The sequence below is a fragment of the Lagopus muta genome, chromosome 23 (genome assembly GCF_023343835.1).
Source record: "Lagopus muta isolate bLagMut1 chromosome 23, bLagMut1 primary, whole genome shotgun sequence".
Taxonomy (NCBI): domain Eukaryota; kingdom Metazoa; phylum Chordata; class Aves; order Galliformes; family Phasianidae; genus Lagopus; species Lagopus muta.
In genome coordinates, this window is record NC_064455.1 from 2,880,026 (window position 1) to 2,899,001 (window position 18,976).

At 53.9% G+C, this 18,976-nt stretch overlaps 1 protein-coding gene across 23 annotated transcripts in view; it reads left to right on the forward strand.

The window, feature by feature from the left end:
• The first annotated feature begins 330 nt into the window (after window positions 1-330).
• Window positions 331-18,976, forward strand: part of EPB41 (erythrocyte membrane protein band 4.1) — a 75,061-nt gene continuing 56,415 nt past the window's right edge. For 19 of the 23 annotated variants that reach the window (XM_048969184.1, XM_048969196.1, XM_048969188.1 and 16 more), the window contains exon 1: window positions 13,144-13,308. The gene's annotated coding sequence lies outside the window, so the exon portion shown is untranslated. Of the gene's footprint in view, window positions 382-5,985; window positions 6,101-6,307; window positions 6,429-13,143; window positions 13,313-18,976 lie in introns of those variants that run through there. The other 4 variants (XM_048969198.1, XM_048969197.1, XM_048969186.1 and 1 more) reach the window with 4 other exon arrangements.

The window sequence follows — 18,976 nt, forward strand, 5'->3', positions numbered from 1 at the left end:
TCCTTATCAGCGCCCGCAGCCCCACCAGCACCGCGGGGTCGTTTGGCAGCGCGGGGTCCGCCGTGCGTGGAGACGGACAGCGCGGTGCGTGCATGGGGGTAAGGGGTCCCCGCTCCTTCTATGGCGCGGTGACGTCACGGAGCCAAAAGGCGCGACCCCGAACCCCGCGGGTAGATTTCCCGCCCGCCGCCTCGTGACGTCACGCCCCACCTGCCCGCCCCGCCCACTGCAGCGCCGCCGCCGGCCCCTCCCCCCCCGTAACGCCGTGCCGGTGGGCGGGGCCGGAGCGGAGTGGGCGTGGCCGGCGGCGTGGGGGCGGTGCGCGTGACGTCACAGGGGGCGGGGCCGGCGGCGCAGGTGGAAGCGGCGCGGAGCGACCCGGTGAGAGCGGCGCGTGCGGGTGGTCGCGGCGCGTGCTGCGGGGGGGGGGCGCGGGCGCTGCGGTCCCGACTCGCGTTTGTTGCTGTTGCGGGGCTGCTGCGCGCTGCTGCTTGGCGGGTTCTCAGCTGCGGCGCTCGGAGCTGCCGCGCAGTTGGCCCCGTTCTCTGCTCGGGCCGCGGTGTCCGGGCTGCGGGTTGCCCGTTCCGGGCTCGCCGGGGTTCGGTGTTCCCATGCGGTGTATAGCGAGGGCTGCTCCTTGCCGTGTCCCCATCTCTCCCCGGTAGCTGTCCCAGAGGCGTTACGGCATTGCTCGGCCCGCCGCTCTTCCCCTCCGTCGAAGTCGCTCCCCGTGCCCTCCCAGGCGGATCCCGAAGGCAGCGGCACAGCCGCCTCCTCCCGTCGCTTCCCGGGCCGCGGTGCCGCTCGGCCCTCAATCCGCGCTGTTCCCGGCCCATCGTTCTTCCCTCGTTGCCGTCCGCTTTCTGCTGATATTGCAAAGGGGACCGAACGTCCCCAGCAGCCCTTCAGACTCATCCCGTAATTCCCTGTCCGACCCGGGCTGATCCCATCCGCTCCTCCGAACCGGGGGGTTCTGGTTCCCCGTGTCCCGGTGGGCTCTGAGCCAGAGTTGCAGGGGACGGTCGCTATCTTTAGGCCGGCGTTGCAGTGCAGGGCTGCGCCTTTGGCTCGGCGCGGAAGCTGCCGCCTCGCTGGGGATTGATTTACCCGAGGCTTTTGCTTGGGGAAAATGAACTGAGCGGGCGCTGGGAGGTGGGGGAGCAGCGGGGCCGGGTGATGTGAGCAGTCAGAGGGCAGGGGATGTTCAGCAGCGCCTCAAACCTCAGCTTCCCTGCAGCGAGGGGCTGCATCGAGGCAAGTGAGGTTTTTACTGGCTGCTCCCCGGAGCCTCCCCAGCCCTGCAGCTCTAATAACGGCACTGATGCGTTCCGAGAGCCGGGCTCGGTGCTGCTGCCCTGCATGCCCTCCTTCTGCACGGTAATCGGGTTGGCCGTGGGAGTAACTTGCAACCGTGCCAGAGTTTCAGGTGTCACAGGATTGAGGTTCCCAGCTCTGCTTAATCCCGCAGCCTCTGCCCCACGCGTGCTGTGGGTCTGCAGCCCCTCCGTGCCCAGGTGGGGTTCGGATTGAGGTGTGCAGCCGCTCCCTGAGCCCGCTCAGATGCGTTCCCTGCTCAGCTCCGCAGTCCTTTGCATTTCACACTCAGAGTGGGGCATGATGGGAGCAGAGCGACAGCAAAAAGTTCCTCCGTTGGTTGAGCTGCGTCCTCAGGGCTGTGCTCGAGGTGTTCGCTCTGCTTTGCTTCGCCTCTCCTTTAAGAGCAGCTCCGGGCCTTGAGAGGCTTTGGCACCTCCGAGCTGCAAAGTGCCGCCTCATCTGCAGCGGCGGTGGAGCTGTCTGCAGTGCAGCATCACCTGGCCCCACTGCTGGGGGGTGGGTGAGAGGCAGCCGCCCTCTGGATGGAGTTGGAGCGTTCCTCGCCCGTGTGACAGAGGTTCTGCTCTTTGTTTGCAGCCGTACCCCCTGGTCCTGTTGGAGTGCAGCTCTGTGCTTTGGTGCAGGGCAGCGTTTTGGCTTCTTTCTTTGGGCTGCGGCAGCTGAAGGTTTGGGGTTGGCTCGTGTTTGGTGAGGCTGAGTCAGGCTGGTGCTGCAGCCAGGAGCAGCGCGGGGCCGTGGGGACGGACGGCTGCTCCGTGGCAGTCGGGGTGTTGCACCCGCCGACCATCAGGGCTGTCACCCCGAGCTGGGCTCTGTGGGGGCTGCACGAAGTGGGCTGCGTGCTTCTTTCCACTAGAGGCTGCTGATGAACAGAGGATCGGCGTTCCCTGGCTCTGCCCGAGCAACGGGGTCTGGAGTTCTGGGAGCTGCCCCGCACGCCTGCTCTCCTGCCGACCCACGGTAACTCTCTGCATTTTGTTAGGTCTCAATTAGGATGCAGAGGGGCTCGGCTGTGTGCGCTGTGTTGGGACACCGATGGCAGCTCCCAGCCCTCTTCCCTGTGGCAATCTCCCAGCTGCTCATGGCGGGTGCTGAATGTGCCCTGTGCTGTGCGCTGGAGGTGTGTGTGCAGCAAGAACTGCTCGCCCCTCCAGCAGCAAAGCTAGGGGTTGGTTACAGGCTGTAGGGAACAGCTCAGTGCATGGGAGGTGCCATCAGGCAGCAGGTAGGCTCTGCTTGGGGCAGCGGTTTGGTACCTGGTGCTGGGACAGGTTGGAATCCTGGAAAACCTCAAACCTTGGGAAGATGATTAATTGCTGAACAATTATGTGTGAAGTGCGAAGCGCTCTCTGCTGCGTGCTGGGAGCCATGGCGGAAGGTGCCTGGGAAGGAATTTGCACCCAACCTGTGGTGGTGGCTGCCAGCTGGCTCTAGCCCCATGCCACGATGGGCAGGGCAGTGGTTTACATAACACAGGGCTTGCAAAACAAGCTGGAAGGCCTGGAAAATCCTCCTGCTGTTGTCATTGCTCCAAGTTGTTGAACTTCCTGGTTGGATCTGTGGATCTAATTATTTTATTTGGGGGGGGACAGGGATTGCACTCTGCACGGTGAAAAGAAAAGGATGTTTTGTGGTGTTTAATCCCTGCCTGCTCCTGAGGTGAAACTGTTTTTGCTGTTCAGAAGAGGTTCTGAGCAGCTGCTCCCTGCTTTATAGGGCTCCTGGTCGATCCAATTAGTGTGGTTTGTCTGCAGCCCCCTCCTGCTGCCCTTGGGGAAAAGCCTGGAGAATCAGGCATGTGTGCAGAGCACCAGGAGCAGCACGTGCACCATCTGGGCTCCCACTCCACGTGTGTGCCCAGGAGCATGGAGGGGCAGGTAGAAGAGGCTTTGTGTTGCCTAAGCTTCACGTGAGCCATTCAAAAGGCAGAGCTGTAAAACTGCCTCTCATTTGTGGCTTTTGGGAGAAGGAGAGGTTGGAAGGGAGCTTGGATTTGCAGTGCTGGAGTTTTCTGCCTCCTCCTCAGTGTTTTGGAGGCAGCTGGGAAAACATGCCTGGAGGATGCTGAGCCTTGGGCTTCCTAGAATCAGATCATCCAGTTCCAGTGCCTGCCATTGGGGCTCACCATTTTAAAATCAAGCCCCAACTCTCCCCCTCTGAAGCATTTTAGGGAGCACGGCCCATCCTTGCTCTTCCCTTTGCTCATCCTAAAGCCCTTTGCAAACACAAAGTCACTGACATCCTCTGCAGCATTCAATTAAATTAATGAATCCTATTAAAGTGTTCTCTGCTGCTGTTTGTAAATAGGTGACTAAGGAGCTTGCATTTCCCTGCAGGTCCTGGGAAAGCCTTGCTGGAGGAGCAAGGAATGAAGTCAGCACTTGGTGGTCTGCTGAGCACGTGCTGAGATTTGGCAGCCTGGTAAGCAGCACAACAGGGAGGATGCAGTGATGGTTTTACTGCTTGCCAGGCATCACCAGCCTTTAAGGGCTTGGATTTCTGTGTCTTCCCTCCAGACATCCTCGTGGATGGGTTCAGCTGCTTGTTGGCATTTCAGAAGTTCAGGGCAGCTTCTTCCCTGCAGGAGGAGTTTGTGTTGAGCAGCTGAGCGCCCGTCCTGAGTCATCCCCATGAATCTGCACAAATTCAGATGCTGACTCTGAAAGCTGTCCCTTAAGAACACTGACTGGAGCCAGGCTGAAGCAGACATGGTTGCTGCATTGCCTGGCTCTGGCAGTTTGCACCTCCCTTCCCCTACAAACTCTGCTCCCTGGCCTTGTGTTGCTTGATATGGGGCTGTGACTGCAGCTCAGCAAACCGTGGTGGTTGTATCCCAGTGCTGCTCTTCGTGCCACCTGGCAGCACTGGGCTGGATGAAGAAGCTCATTTGCACGGGGCTGTTAATTCTCTGTATGTTTTAATCTCCATGACCATCTGTGTTCTTGCCTGCGCTGGGGAGATGGAAGCTCGTGGGATTTATTCTAGGAGGTGAACACAGAGAGGACTGTTTATTCTGTGTCTGTTGAAAAGTGCCCCGGGTCAAAGCAGGACAGCCTCATTAGCTCTGGGAACGGCTCTCCCTGTGTCTTCAGGCGGGGCTGTGTGTGGCAGCAGCTGTCCTGTAAACAAGCAGGGGGCTTCGTGAATGCTTTCAAGCAAGGCTCTGTGATGGGCTTGGCTGGTGCTGTGGGCTGGTTTGTGGAGAAGGCATGAGCTAAAGCACCTCTGGCCTTCCGTAGAGCCCAGCCCAGGCTGTCGGCCCTTGGGGTGTGATCAGCGCTCTGCCCTGCTGAGCAGCATGGGTGGAGCTCAGATTTGGGCTTTGGTGAGACTTTGCTCCCCTGGACAGAGGTGCTGCTATGGAGCACTGCACCCAGGACACCAATATCGGGGGGGGCTGCAGTAGCTTCTCCAATGAGACTTGTGTAGGCTGCTGATGCTGATGGAGGCTTCTTTGGAGGCAACACCTGAAGTCTTACCCTTCTTGGGTTCTCATGTTTGTGGGCTGGGCTCTGCAGCTGCTTGCAAGGGCCTTGACTGGGATCAGGGTGGCTGGGGGCTGTGCAGGTCCATGAGAAATGCCCTCCCTGCGGGGCAGCATGGCCCGCGCTCATCCAACCCGGAGGGAGCTGTCTCTGCTCTGTAATTAAGCTCTGTTCTGCTCCCGTTCACCACACTAATGAGTGCTCCGTGGATGTGCTCTTTGCAGCCATGGTGCTCTGGGTCCCACGTGTGGCTTGGAAGCTGGAGGTGCCTTTCCATGAGAGCTGTCTGCAAAGGGCAACTCCAAACCTCCATCCATCTTTGTCCCATTGAAGTGAGATGCGTGGGCTGAGAACCTTTGTCTTTAAAGGCTTTTCTTGGCTGTACTTTAACCGACTGTATCCTTGCATGCTTTGAATTGGTCTGCCAATGTGCACCCCGCCTCTTGCTTTCTTATATGGGGGCTACCCTCCCTGCTGTTCATTTAGGCCCTGGATTGCCCCCAAATGGTCCTTGGATGGAGGTGTTGTCCCAGCCTTCGGCTGAGGCTGCCTTGAAAGGAGAGCTCCTTGTGCCTGATGGCTGAGCTCTGACACCAGCAGATAGGAACCTTGAAATCAATCAGCACTGTACTGAAATTGCCCTGCTCCAGCTCTGAGGGCGCCTGAGCTCAGTGGAAATGACCGCACAGGGATGGTCAGCGTGGTGTGGTGGGTGGGATGGACACATCCCAAAGGATGGGAACGAACCTGTGCCCATCCTCTGGTGCAGCTCACTGTCCCACATGCGCTGCTGTGCGCTTGTGTCAGACCATTCCCTGGGCTGAGGACCATTTGGGGGCATTTTGGGGCTCTGCCGTGTGCTCACTAGAGTACACTGCTGGCCTGGCTGTAGCTGAGAGACCCGTTGCTCTCTTGAATCTTTTCATTTAGTTAATGATCCTTTTGTTGAGAGGATTAGGGTTTAGAGGCCTCTGGCAGTGCGTTAATTAAATTAGGTCTATGGGTGTTTTGTTGAGTTTTTAAAGCCCACTAGAGGGCTCAGTTGAAGCCCTTTGGAATTGGGACTGGAGGCGTGCTGTGCCAAGTCCACCCCCCGCCTGATGAAACCTAAAAGAGAAGTTGGAAGTTATGCAAGGCCATAGGAGCAGGGGTTGAGCTCGCTGCTCCTCCAGCCCGGCTGTGCCAGGGGGCACCTGAGCCACGCGGGCAGCCCGCACTGCTGGAGCACGCTGAGCAGGGGGCGGCCGTCTCAGTGCCTTCTGCTTTATCAGCATTAGGTAACCAGCTGATTTATTTTTTTTTCCTTCCCCACTTGGTGTTTACATTTCTAAGAAGTGGCCCAACGTGCCGGGCCGGTTCCACCTGCTGTTCTGAGAAGAGCCAGATGCTGCAGTTCACTTACGCGAACTCTGCGGCGCCGATGGCGTGAAGTGCGAGCGTGAGCGCTTTGTGGCTGCAGGGATATTTGCAGCACGTGTGGGGCTCCTCTTGTGTGGCTGGGGCTGCTTACTGACCGGTGTCTCTTCTCTTTTCTCTCCTATGCACTGCCCTGTGATGGATCCTGGTGCCTGGCCTGCGTGTGCTGCCGTGCTGCCTCATCTCTGGGTAAGTGCTGCTTCAGGGAAAGCTGAAATGAACCCCTCAGGCTTTAATAATGAGCTGGCTTGTTTCTTTCATCTCAAACTCCGGAGTGCTGGTTGTTCAAATAAAGTGGAATTTATCGTGTGTATTTGTGAATGTTTGAGATACTGAAAGGCATTTTGTATAGCAATGTCCAAGCCAGGACTGTGAGCTGGAGTTGTTTGTGTGAGCTCCTGAGCTGACAGCACGTGAAGACTTGGAGGTTGAAATTTTCCCTGGTAGCAGCAAGCAGCTCTCCCTGTTTCTCCCCAAATTCCTCCCAGGAGCCGTTGGTTCTAAATCAGTGCTGTAGTTGTGTGAGAGCCTCCCTGGAGGCTGCAGCTGTGCTGGGTTCCCCTGGGTAGAAATGTAGCTGTGTGCGGCTTTGCAGGGAGCAGCCTGGGGCTCTTCTTGCAGGAAACGCACAGCGAGCTTGGAGAAGTGCACCAGGCACTGATGCTTCCAGCTTATGGCCATGGAGATCCTTCTTTGTGTGGGGGAAAACCCTCTCGGTGCAGTGGGTTCATGTGGTGCCTCAGCAGAGGTTTTGTGGCAGAGGAAGGCTCTGGGAGCAGATGACTTTATTCTGCACTCAGCATTATTACACAGTGCCTCACAGGGGAGGGCTGGGGATGAATCAGACCCAAGTAAGAACCTGTTGTTCTTACACAGAACCGAGTGAAGTGCTATCTTTGGGAGCTGCATGACTGTCTCCTGTTCTGAATGAGTGGTTTTTGCTACTGAGTCTCTTAGAGAAGGATAATTAATTAACCAGAGAATCTGCCTTGATCAGAGGTGCCGAGCTGCCATCCAAACCCCAAGCAGTCATTTGAATGCAGGATAAAACCCTTCTGCACAAAAGGTTTAACTGTGAGAAATGCAGGCAGGCAGCGTGCTAGCCAGAGTTTGAAGAAAAATGTAAGCAAAATGCAGTGTATGTGTGTCACTTTCCTGCTGCTTGGGGTTTTGCCCTGATGGCAGTTGAAACCTGCTGTTAATCTCAGTAAGCAAACAAGGCCAAGCGGTGCCTTGTTCACAGATAAAGGTTCAGTGGATCAGGGATAACCCTGACCTTTACCTCACAGAGAAATCAGGTGGCTCAGGTTGCCTTCCATCCTTAAGCCTGGCTTTGCTGTGAGGTGAACACAAAATGCATGGGAGCAGTGGTAAGTCAGTGTCTTCTCCTGGCCTGATAATAGTGTTGGGCAGCAGTGCTGAGAGTACTGCCATCAGCTTCTGGAGGGAGATGTGCTGCAAAGAGCTGGAGGGCAGAAACAGAAAAATGTTGAGTTGCATGAGCAGCAAGAGGAGCCTTTGGCATTTGGGGTCGTGTTCTGGAACTTCAGATACGTTGCTGTCGTTTGAATCCCATCAGGAAGTCTTTGGTGAGGTCAGGAGAGGTGTGTGCTGCCAGAAGAATGTTCAGGTTTGTTGTAGAGGTGTGTCCTGCTGCTGGCACTGGTGGTGCTGTGAGCTGGATGCCGTCACCTCAATGTTTACCTGCTCATGAAATCATTTCTCTCTTAATTGACTAAGCTATTTTTCTCCTAGAGAAGGTTGTTGCTGCATGGAGCTGTTGAGCAGCTGTTGTTTTGTAAACTTGGGCCTTCCTGTAATTTGTATTCCAAGTATAACTCAAAGAGGAAGAGCAAATGAGGTCTTTCACTTTTCTGCCTTCCAGTGAGATGTTCTGCTCCAAATCCCTCCTGGCAGTGAGGCAGCAGGGGATGCCTTCTGTTTGTCCCACCCCATCAGAAGAGGTGGTCAGAATGCAGTGCCAAGTTCTAGGGTTGGCTTTGCTAACTGCTTCCACTTCACTGCTTCGAAGGCAGTGAAACACTTCTCATTGTAGTGTTTAAAATAGCAGCGCTGCCTTCTGAATTACCATCTAATTAAATGAAAGCAAATAAAAAACAACCCCAACAACAAGAAACCTCAAAGCATGTGAGCCTTCTGTATCCTTTGTTGCATAAGAAAAGCTGTTTTAGTTGACCTAAAAATCAACATTGCAATCCAGCCCTAACAGAGATGCTTTGCTCCAGCTCTGTGGGCAGCGTGCAGCAGTTGCTGCTGTTCTTGGAGAGCCATTCACACAGTGGCAGCTGCGAGCCCCCTTCAAAGCCGTTACTCCCTTGAGATTTGCTTCCTTCCTACTTGATGGTTGCAGGAACCCTGCTGTGGAGGCAAATAATTAGAAATAAAAGATGGCAGCTTAACGATTATTAGCTCCTTTCTGATGCGGTGTGTGGTGGAAGCGGGACGCAGGGGTGAGATTTGGCTTCCGCAGCTCTTGCTGCATCTCCCACTCGGAAGGTTTGCTGTGTGCACCGTGTTGACTTGCAGCCGTGCCTTTGTGGACCCTCAGAATGTGCCACACAGCTGAGCTGCGTTGTTTGATTCAGTAACAAACCTTTTCTGCAGGGTGATTTTCGGCTGTTAGCTGTGGCGATGGCAGCAGTTGCAGCATTCTTCCTCACCCCTTCCCCTCCTGCTTTTTCATCCGTACCACAGCTTTCCTCAGGCCTTCTGATTTCCCCTTTCCTCCTGACTCCAGTGTTTGGGTTCTGCTTATAATTCACAGCTGCTTCAGGTTTCCTTCCTAAAACAAGCAGGGAAATACACGACCTTAAAGAAAGCCTCAAAATGCTGTATTTTGTAAGGATTCAGGGAAACTGGTGGCGATGTGATGCTACCCTCTGGGATTTTGCCCTATTGATATTAATCTTTTTGAAGCTGGTATCCATGACTGCCATTTTCAGAGGTTAATATACTGCATTTCAACCGAGCTTAGAAGTCTTTTTTTCTTTCTTTCTCTTTCATTTGTGATATGGAAATGTGCACCAATTAATCACTGCGCACCTGCAGAACTGCCTCTCTCAGCAGGCTCTGGCTATGCTGCATTAGGCTGTGGGATCATCTGGAGAGAGGACTCAGGGTGACAAATCTGATCCCGTTAGTAGCTTAAGACAAACCCTGCAAGGTCCAGGGAGGGAGGTGGGGGAGCAGCACTGAGCAGGGTGCTTCAGCTCTTATTTACGGAGAGGTGAGGTGGGCTGTGCTCTGCTTACAAGCAGTATTTGCTCCATGGTGAATGTCTCTGGTTGCTCCGGGCAGGTATCCCCCTCTAATGTGCAGGTCCAGCTTCTGTGTGATGTTCTGTTGGTGAGAGCTCTTCTGAGCACCTGGCTGCAGCTTGCTGCTAGGCTGATGTTGCTCTTCCATAAACTCTGATCAAGGAATGGTTGCTTCTCTCTGCTGAACTCAAACGCTCAGAGCCAAGGGATGCTCTGCCCAGCTTGGGGGAGCAGCAGTGCGGAGTCAAATCTGTGCTTGAACAATCTGTTGTGAAAGCTTCACCTTACCGTGGGATGAGAAGCTGCGGTGCAAACCACACCTTGCTGGTGTTGTTTAAACTGCCTCTCCTTGCTGCAGTTTGACTTCTCAACCGTGCAAGGAGTAAATCAGCCACTGACATTCTTTGTTTGTGGTCTGGCTCTTCTGTGTCCCTGCCTTAGAGCTGGTCCCTAGGTGGCACTAAGTGTTATTTTTAGGTTTATTTCAACAAAGGCTGCATAGCTGAGCGTGTCCCCTGCTGAAGTGACAGCTGTGTCCCTGGCCAAGCTGGCTGCTCCTGTTTGGTGTACAAGGCTGGCACAGGACTCCTGCTGCCCAAACACCAAGGTTTTTAACAGCACCTCCTGGAATGATAAGCGATGGATAGGGAGCACGGGCACACTGTGAGCATGCTCCTCTATTTCTGGTCGTGCCTTCTTTCCACAAAGGCTGTTAGGGAATGAAAAAGTGGTAAGTGCTTGAAATGAGGGAGAGCTCACAGCCTGATGGTCAGCGTCTCTTGTCTCTCATGTGCTGGCTCTTCCCATGACAGCTCCACACCAACTGTCTTTTCCTGAGCACGCACTGGTTGTACTCACAGCATTACTTGTAATCTGTGCCCTGGGGTTTCTAAGCACTTTCTAGCTCCTTTAAGTGCAGCCACTTGTATGCTTAATACTTCCTACTCAAACTTAACAGGGAAAAGTATTTCCCTCTCAGCGTAGAAACGCTCGCCATATGAAAACTCAATCCTGCAATCTTAAGCTGACCTCCTCTAATCTTTAAATGGGGCATCTTGGCAGAAACATGCTTTGCATGCTGTCTCTAAGCCCTGGAACAAAGCTGACTTTCCAGGGAGCTGTTCCCTGTGCTGGCACACAGCCTGGAGAGAGCCTATGCTCCTCTGCATCTATTTTATTCCTCCTCCTCCTCGGAGCTGGTCTGCTGTGTAGCAAAACACTGTATCAAATGAACATGGGCTTCCTTCAGATCAGTGATGGGGCTTAAAATCACTGGGTTCTGGGACTGGAATTCCTATGTGTAGAGGAAGCAGCCCAGCTTTCCCCTCTGCCCTCCCCATCTCCCCAGAAGGCACCCACATACACCAACCCAGTTCCAAAAATACAGAGTGGCTGGATTCTCATGCCCACAAGAAAGAACATGTGGTTTTAATTCTGCAACGATGGTCTTTAAATGGCACAATTCCTGTGGTTTGAAAAGAATAAAAAGAAAAGAAAAACGCTCCAATAGAGGATCACATAGAAAAGACCAGGAGAAGCAGCTTGGATTGAGCACAGCTTGGCACTTGCTGCCATGCTGCCAAGTGGATTCGCAATAGCAAAGTCGCTAAGGCTGTTTGACTATGGAGCGTGCTGTTTGGCCCTTAAATAACCTGCTCAGCAGTGAGTTGGTTGTTGGTTTTGGAGTGCTGTGGCAGGCTGGAGGAGGTTTATCTCTGCAGCAGTGTTTGGTACGGTGCTGGGTGAGCGTGGACGTCCCAGGCCTCCACCACTGTGCACGTGTGTTGCAGCAAAGTGATGCAGCGTTTGCTCTTTCTTTGTGATTCTGTGAATATTTCTTGAATTTGCAGTTTAGTCTGTTGGAGGAAAATTACTACAGGCTTTTTTTTGGCTGTCTACCACTGAATCAAGATGTGAGCACTGGAGAAACTCAGCATTAGCTGAAGTGCCCCTTCCTCTGAGGTAGATCTTTTATCAGAGCTGTCTTTGCTCTCCGTCACTGTTTGTTTCACAGTAAAACCATGCTTGTGAAGTTGAAGGCAGATTTCCTTTATGCTTCATCCTGGCCCTCTGCTGTCGGCCAGCTCTGCACCGCTGATGGTGACACTGAATCTGGAAGAGGAGCCAAGGGCAGAGGGCCAGCACTGGCACAGCAAAGCCACCTGCTCTCCTCCCACCTTGTTTGCTCTGTGAAATGGCTGCTGCTGCCTTTGAGATGCTCTCCTGCTAGCAAAGTGGCACGGAAGCTGAACATGCCTACTGTGCATGCAATATGTACAGCATACATACCACCAGCTTGCTTAGAACAGTGGTTTATAAATGATCCAGTTGGCCAGCTTCCTTTCTTTGTTTTCCTATGGCTTGGAGCAATCCTGACTATGTTTCTTCATCCTAAATTCTCTTTGCTTTTGGGGAAGGAAGCACCAATGCCAGCACGCCACATCGTTCCTTTGTTTAGACTGGGAATTCCTCACTTAGAGAAGCTCCTCGGGGTATGGAGAGCTATGTGAAGTTTATTATTTGTGCTGATAATGCTCTGAACGCATTGTTCACCAGCAATGGCAAAGTGGGGGCTCTGCGTTAATGCACAAATCCTACCAGCAGGGCATCGGATCACCTTACAAAGGATATTTTTATGAAGAACTTACCTCAGCTGGAGTTAATCTGGTGCCGAGGAGCTCTTAAGATGCTGCAGGCAGACTTAGGGCTGTTTGCTGGTTGTGTGCCCATCGCACAGACACAGTTAGGGTGCTGGGCATCAGATCTGGTTGGTTTGCACTGAGCAATGCTTGAGGATCAGAGCAACCCTGCCTCAGAGGTCACACACAAATGCCTCGCGTGGATATAATTCCTTTCCTTAGTCCATATGCAGCGGCTGAATACCAAGAAATCCTGACTTATTAAAGTAATTCCCCATCTCTAAGGGGCTCCTAGAAGCGATTTAAACCAGGGGGGAGTTCTTTAAATATTTGCGATATTGGCACGAGGCAAAACGTTCTTATAGTGAAGAATGTAAGAAATTTCCATTGCTTCCTCTGAGATTTCAGAGGTCAGTTTGGGGCTGCGATGGAAGAAGCCAGCACTTCACAGCACACGTGTTGTCGGTGTTTTTGGTGTAACTCACGTTGCTTTAGGCAACAAAATGATTTTCAGAGCGCCTTTCCCCCCTCACCCCGGCTCTTCTCTCCGTCTCCCTGAGGTAACCCTCTCAGCTCTCTCCTTTAGATGCTGCTCCGCAATCTGGGTCACTGAGGAGGTGGCCGCTTGGGAAATACCGAGGCGAGAACGCCTTTCTGCCCCTTTTCTGCCGTCCTCCGTTGAGACGGAGCCCCTCCCGGCCGTGTGTGTGTGTGTGTGCGTGCAGCCCAGTCCCTGCGGGCCGTAACGCCGCGGGGCTGGGGGGGAACGGGGCGGGCAGCGGCTCGGCGCGCCGCTCTGCTCAGAGCCCTGAGGGGAAAGCGGGAGGGGGGGGGAAGGGACTCTTCCCCCGCCCTCCCCGACAGCCGCCGTTTCCCTTCCACCAATAGGAGGGCGGCGCGGCGTCCCGCCCTCTGAGATCTACCAATGGGAACTTACTACAGTGTTGTGGGTGGGGGCGGGACCGGGGGCAGAGCCAGAGTGCGGGCGGGAGGGCGAGAGGAAGGCGGGAGGACGCTGCCGGGAGGCGCGGAGGGGCTCGGAGCGGCGCTGCTCGGATTGCTTGGGTTCGGCTCGGCGCGGCCCCGAGGCAGCAGCGCACCGAGGGCTCTTCGCAGAGCCCCGGTGCGCTGCGTGAGGAGCGGCAGAGGCGGGTGGGTAAGTGCGCGTGCACGCGGGGCCGTGTGCGCGGGTATGGCGCGTCCGGGCGCGCGCCGTTGTTGTGTGGGGTTTTTTTTTCTCTTTTTTTTTTTTTTTTTTGGCCGTTTGGGCGCTTCGGTGCATGCGTTGTGTGTGCACGGTTTGCGTGCGTGATGCGTAGCCCGCGTGTACGCGAGGGGTGCGGGCGTGCAAAGGGAGCTGCATGCACGCGCGGTGCGCGCGCGCGGCTGATGCACGCATTGCATGTGCGCGCGTGTCGTGGTGCGCGCGCGCTGTGCAAGCTCTGCTGTGCAAGCTCTCCTGTGCGTGCATGTGTGTGTGCTGGTGCTTGCACCATGCTTGTGGTCCGTGCGCAGTGTGCAGGCTGTGCGTGCATTGCACAGCCTGTGTGTGCGATGGAGCACTGAGTGCTGCGAGGCCGCGGCTCAGCAGGAGAGCGCTTGCTGGAGGGGCTGCCGAGGTGGTTGGCAATGCGATGGAGGTCCCAGCAGTGCACCTGCAGCACAGCGCTGCTGCTGGGTTTTATCCTAGGCGATGCGAGGTTTGTGGTAGGAGCAGTTCGAAGGGCTGGGAGGGAGCTGACGCTGCAGGGAGGTGTGTGATGTGTGCTGTGTGCTGTGTTGCACTCGCTGCCTGCTCCGTGGGTTTGGGGTGGGCTGCATTGAGGGTCCCCTAAAGCTTCGTGTGCTGAGAGCTGCGCGGCTGGCAGCACGGAGCTCAGTTCTTAAAGGCTGTCCCAATTCCAGGGCAGATTTTAGTTTCTACTCTTCAGTAATGAACGTCAGATAATCCCTGTGGGACCCCAGGGGAGGAGACCTGCTGAGTGGGAGCTGCAGTCCTGCTGCTCCAGGTTCTGCCCCACGTGGACGTGGAGCTGCTTTTGTGCCATAACGGCGTTGGCAGCTCGCTGAAGGTTTTCCTGCAGCGTTGTGCTTGTGGCAGTGGGGATGTTCTGCTTTGCAGATGATGCTTTTATGGAATGTTATGTGCAAATGGTGCCAACCTTGAGCACCTCTGGGTGCATCTGTGCTGTGGGTTGGTGTGAATTAAGGCTGTGGGGTCAGTCATTTTCTGCTGACATGGCAAAGCTGCCCAATGAAGTCTGTGTTCGGGGGTTCTGTGGCAAACATCGTCTGCTGCCAAGGTTGAATTTGGGATAAACACAGCACTCCTTACTTTTAGAGCCAGATCAGACTTATCAAGCAGGGAGAAATGTTGAGTATTTTTTGGTTTTTTTTTTATTCCTCCTGCATCATTCCAGGTCAGAAGAACAGCAAGAATTGCATTCTGATCTGCTCTCCCAATCACGATGTGCACCAAATCCATCTCGGCAGTGCAGCAGCAGAGATGGGGGGCAAAGCTCCTTCCCAGCACCTCCATTGGGGTGGAAGGAGGAGGGAGAGCTCTTCACTGCCCTTCTGTGAGCGCCTTGTGCTGCTCCAGCCTAGAAGTGCTTTAAGAGTTACACTCCAGCCTGGCAGTTCTGGATGTGATGTTTGCAATTGACAGCGTTTGATTTGGGGAAAGCAGCAAAACACACCATGTCTGTTCCGATTCTCCATTTGCTGCTTGCTGAGCAAATATTGAAATGGATGCAAAGTGGGGTTGATAGATGCTGTGTTTCTGTGCTGAGCAGCTTCGTTTACAAATTCATTCATTAGCGATCAAAGCGTGGCGGTGCTGTGCAGCTCGCGGGCATTGAGCCATGGGGTATCAGCTGCTCTGCTCTGAAGTCAGAGTAGGGATGTGTGGCCTGTGTGTGTGTGTATGGGGGGGCTTAGGTGGGAGATGTGTGTGTGCTCTTCGTCTTGTAGGGCGCTTCCAGCCTTGGTGATGCTATGATTCTCTGCTCGCTGAATCCTTGTGGGGTTCTGGTAGCAAAGGGCAACGAGGTGGAGCTGTTACAGGCATTGGTTTAATGTGAGGGGTCCTTCATAGGAGTGCTACAGCAGTGCTATGGGTGTGAATAGCTTCCAGTTCTTCATCACCCTTTGTGCTCTGATACTCACCTACGAATTTACCGCCTTTTCCCTGGCTGTGCTTCTTCCAGTGCAACTTCTCAGAGCATCCAGAGGTGCCAGCACTGCCCTGCTCTCACCCAGCTCTGTGTTGTCCCACCCTCCCCTATTGCAGCTCCTTGGGAAGCCCCATGCCACGCTTTCTGCATCGAGAGGAGCTCACGGTTGGGGCTCAGCAATGTTTTGCAATGCTTGTTCTGCTCTCCTGGTGCTTGGCTTTCGCTGTAATCCTCTGTAGATTAAGCAGGCAGCCGCACGTAAAGATTTTGCTGTATTCTTCTCATCTGTTGCTCTGTTCTGATCAGTTCTGTGGTTCCTTACGTTGCCAAGAGCTGTAGGATGCGGCATGGCGGGGATTTGTGTCTGTCCATCGGGTGGATTAGGTAGGAATGTCCATGGCTTGCAGTTAATCCAGATTAATATTATTAGTTTCCTTACGCTCAGTCGGTTGTTTACGCCTGTTTGCTGTTTACTTGAAATTTTGCTTTTGTAATTCCTCTGACATTATGTATTAAACCAAAAGATTTTTAATTCTGCACTAAATCCCTTTTTTGTGTGTTTTTAATTTCATTTTTATTTTTCAATGCAGCAGTTCCACAGAGAGGGAAACTGTGTGGGCTTTGGGTGTGAGCAATCGCACTCTTTTGGATTCTGCTGCAGTTCTGATGCACACTCCTGTGCAAACTTGCTGTAGCTGTTGTGTCTGCAGCAAGCACACCTTGCAGCACGTCCCCATCGCCGTCCTGCTGAGCTGCACAGCGTTCTAACTGGTGCTCCCAGGGGGTTTCAGCCCCCCCACAGCCCCTGAGCTCAACGCTTTGCAGAGTTCTCCCTTCCATCTGTCGTTGAGAATCAGTGCTGTGTGATGTCACTGCATCAGCCTGGCTGCCAGCAGGTGCAAGCCATGCACTGACCCCCTTCACCATGCCTGCAGCTGCTTCAGGAGAAACCTCTCTGCCTGAAGCCGGGCATGGGCTCAGCATGAGTTACTTTTGCAGCAGAGCACACCGTGGATGCAGCCTGCAGCCTGGGGCAGGGCTCAGCAGCAGCAGCTTTGATCTAGTTGGCTATTTCTCTGAAAAACACAATTCCTTTGAACACGCGGGTCACCCGTTGTAGGCTGATTATATCCTCCCCTTCCCCGCCCCACGTAATGCGTGTGTGTGAGAGAGATAATTAAAAGCTTTTCGTTAAATAAATGACTAAGCTGCTCACACGGCTGCGTAGCGGAATTGCAGGGCACAGGCAGAAGATGGTGCAGGGCTGCTCCTCGTGCCTCCATCACCTCCTATGGGTGCAACCCTCAACCTGAGGGCTGGGCATTGCTGGGATGGTAACACAGCTGGGCTGAACCCTGCAGCCTCACTGGGAGTTGTTCTCCTGCAGCCCCCCTGCCTTGCTTGTTGCCTTCCAACTCCCAAACTCATTGAAGGAAGAAGATCTAACATAGCTTGCAAGGGAGCAGCAGGGATTTGTTGCAGTTTGCTTTTGAGCAGCTCTGGAGCAGAGGCGGTGAGCCCCAGAGCTGCTCCAACCCTCAGTCCTCCCTGCTGTTATCTCCAGCTGCCAACTTGAAAGCGTATGAGTGCAGTGAGAACCTGGTGAGAGACACAGGGGATAAACACACCGAGCGCCGTAGTGTAGAACTGGAGTGTGGGCTGCCTGCTGGCAGCTGCAGAAATAGCTTTCAAATCAGAAACGTTTGGGGCTCAGGGAGGTGCCCGGCTGCACACAGAATGAGGGTTCTCAGCTAAAGGTCTGCTGGGTATTTGGTTTCTGTTGGGTGTTTGGTTTTGATGTATCTCCAGTCTGAAGGCTTTGAGGACTTCCATGCTTTCTTGGAGAGGAGAAACAGCTGAGAAGAGGGAAGAGTCCAGGCTCAATATTGCTCTGCCCTTCATTCCCATGTGCAGCCAGGCCCTGTGCTGCGTTCACATGTGCTGGAAGGGAGCTCTTATAGATGCTCTGCTTTGCTGAGTTAATGATGAGGATCGGCCGCCTTTGGTCTGCAGGAGTTTCTGACTGATGAGGGAATGGGCACTGGGGAAGGGTCATCTAACAAGGAGGAATAGCAGGAGTGATGGCATGAGCATGGGGAGGGTGTGCTGAGTTCCTCTGCCCACAGCTGCTCCTGATCCCATTTCCAGCATGCGTGTGTCGTTACAGGAGAGCTTTTCTCTGAGGCTGTTGTTATGTGTTTTGTTTCCAGTGTGGCTGCTGCTATTTCCCCCTTGCCCACCTAACTGCTCCCTTCGACAAACGCTTCCTGTGTTTACGTGCAGCTCTATCTGCTCTGTTTGTTCCTGCCTGTGCACTTCCTTTCCCTCGCCCAGGATGTGGCTGAAAATCGTAGAACAGAATCACTGAGGTTGGGGGAAGACCTTTAGGATCCCCAGCCCATCCCACCGTACCCATAACCACATCCCCACAACCCTGGAGCACCCCAGACACCCAACCTGCCCATCCCCTGGTGCAACTCGAGGCCATTCTGCTGTTCCATCCATCAGTTGCTGCTGCTCTCCCGTATAGCAGCTGTAACACAAACCCCAGCACCTCAAGCAATGATATTTCCCACTGCTGGGGCAACTTTGTTTTTCTGTCTCATTTTGCTCCTGGTGTGAGATGATGTTCCAGGGCACCAATGCAGGGAATGTTCCCCTCCTGCACCCAGGTATGCAGAGCTGCACTCCTGGCTTCATGTTCTGCAGCTGCTGCTGCTCTGTAGCTTATTGAGAAATGATGATGAGCAAGTAGAGATCTTCCCCTTGCAAAGATGTATTTTACTGAAAAGAGGTCCTACCACGTGATGGATAGAGCAGGAGAGCCTGGGATGTGGAATCTGTTAGCATGATATCTGCGTGCCTCCAGAGGCAGAGCCACTGCTACGTAGTGATGCTGAGCAACGACTTCAGCCAAGCAAGGAGCCTTGCAATTGAAGTGAAATTTAGTGCTTTGCTGTGATGCCTTTTGTGCAGCTTTATTTCTTTCTCTAATTATATTGGGCTCCCCAGTATGAGAGTCGTCTGATTGCTGCGCCAGCCAGCTTTTGTGGTCTGGGTTTGATCTGTGCAGCTCACATTGCAGGAAAAGGGAATAGATGTGCAGTGAGCTTAGCTTTTTTCCCCTCCTGTTTTGACGTGGAGGTGCAGCTCTGTGCCTCTGCAGACCCCAGAAAGCACAGTGGCTCTTGGCATAGAAGCAGATGCAAAAAAGTCTTAACCACGATTTCATGGCTTTGGTCTTTAACGTTGTGAGCAGTGTCGTAAGGAAGGGGAGCTGTGCCCCTCTGATCAGATTTGCTGAAAACCAAGGATAGATTTGTACCCATCTTGGAAATGGGTTCACCTTCTGAATCTGGCCGATTTGTGGGCTTTGTGATGGAATTCCTCCTGCGCTGCCCTGATCCAGTGCAGCAGAATCACTCCTTGAGAGCATATTCTGAGACGTGCTGTCACTCATTTAAAGCAGGAAAGCACAAATGTTTTTGTATTCCTTCAGCTGGAAAACACCAGCCCAGCTTTTCTACCAAATTTGGGATTTGGGAAGTGGTGCATAAATGCAGCCAGCTGCTCCTTAGGGCTCAGCACACCCACGAGCTCCAGCTCAGCCACGACCATCTCTGCAGGAGGAAGCATCTGGACAG